This window comes from Protobothrops mucrosquamatus, unplaced genomic scaffold (genome assembly GCF_001527695.2).
Source record: "Protobothrops mucrosquamatus isolate PMUCROS unplaced genomic scaffold, P.Mucros_1.0 scaffold2483, whole genome shotgun sequence".
In the NCBI taxonomy this organism is placed as follows: Eukaryota; Metazoa; Chordata; class Lepidosauria; order Squamata; family Viperidae; genus Protobothrops; species Protobothrops mucrosquamatus.
The window spans coordinates 50179-51906 of record NW_015388551.1 but is presented as its reverse complement, the minus strand read 5'-3'; positions in this window follow the sequence as shown (position 1 = coordinate 51906).

Sequence of the window (1728 nt, the reverse complement as noted above, 5' to 3'; positions counted from 1 at the left end):
TCTGACAAGGTTTCTGATTCACTAGAAACCTAAACAGAATACTACATTCAACTACATTGAAAGTTGCTGATGGCGGACCTACTGGGGTCGGCTCCGTAACTCCGCGGAGTCCTCGGCGGAGATGGGGAGCCTCCAGAGGTTCGGGGGTGCTCGGCGACCCTGAATTCGGCGAGCGGAGAAGGCTGGCAGCTTGCCGCGCAACCACCTGGTTGCGGCTGGGTGGAGCTACGGGCGGAGCCGTGGGTGGAGGTCCCGGCTCGGAGAGATCTCGGCGCGGCGGGGAATGCGGCCTAGCGGCCTAGCGGCCTAGCGGCCCAGCGGCCCAGGTGGGAGTTGCGGCACAGCGGCACAGCGGCACAGCGGCACAGCGGCACAGCGGCCCGGACGGCACACCGGTACAGCGGCACAGCGGCCCGGGCGGTACAGTGGCCCGGATGAAGGACGAGGCCCAGCGGGAGACGCGGCCCNCAGCGGGGGAGGTAGCCCGGCGGCCTGGCGGTCCGGTCTAGCAGCCCAGGCGAAGGATGCGGCCTGGCGGCCCGGGCGAAGGACGCGGCCCGGTGGCCCGGCCTAGTGGCCCGGGAGGAGGCCGCGGCCCAAAGGAGGGGCTTGCCTGAGGGTCGCGGCCTGGCGGAGGACCCAGGCACCGACGGGGGATCTGCCCCGAAGGGCTCGGCCTGGTGGAAGAACGGGGCCTGGTGGAGTGCGCCCGGGCTTGGCGGTGAGTGCCAGACGAGTGTGAACGCCTGGACCCACGCCTCATGGAGGCTGAGGGCCGGGGGAGGGCTGTTTTTGGGTTTGAGGCCCTCCAGTAGAAGATCCTGCGGCCGGCCTCTGTGGAGATGGTGTGGGCCCGGCGTGGACCTGGAGGTTTGTGCGGTTGGGGCCCGGCTGACTTTGACTTTGACTTTGCCATTCCCCCCCCCATGGGGGACAACAAGAACAATAAACTGCTACTGCTTTCTCCTTATCCATCTTAAGCCCCTGACCAAGATAACCATCATGAGGACTTTCCCCCCCCCTACTCTGCTGTTGGACTTCCTGTTGTGGACTGGACTGTATTCCAGGAAGGAACTGCTGGCCCTGCGCGATTCCCCCTTCGCGCAGGTATGGCCCAATACCATCTCAAGGGCCTGCCTCAATGAAGGGGTGTGGAACCCCGAGAGGTGGCATACAGCAACTGGGGAACTAAGGAGAAGAAAACTGCGAGTCTTCTTAGAGGGGTGTTTTATTAAATTTTTAGGGGGTTCGGGGTTGGCCCGAGGGGACTTGGGGGAGCCCTCTCTGAGGCCAAGGCCAGTCCAGTCTGAGGGGCGCGGAACTGTGAGGGAGGAGACTGGGGGGTTAATAGAGGGTGGTGTGATTGGTACGGTCAGTGGGAGGGGCAGATATGGCGGGAGCAGAGGACCATATCGGGTTTTGGGAGCACGCACACGCTGCTTACAAGCTTGTGGGTGCTCCGATCCTCAGGGCTCTACTCGACTTCCAGGGACTCTAGATCCTCGGGCCCGGGATCATCGGCTGATGTTATGCAACGCCAGGTCCGTTGTAAATAAGGCCCCCCTCATTCAAGACCTCATTCAAGAGGGGGGAGCGGACCTGGCAGGTATCACCGAGACCTGGCTGGGCATGGAAGGGGGAGTTCCCCTTGTTGATCTATGCCCGCCGGGTTTCCAGGCATTCCATCAACCCAGGGCCCGGGGCAGGGGCGGTGGGGTAGCGGTCATT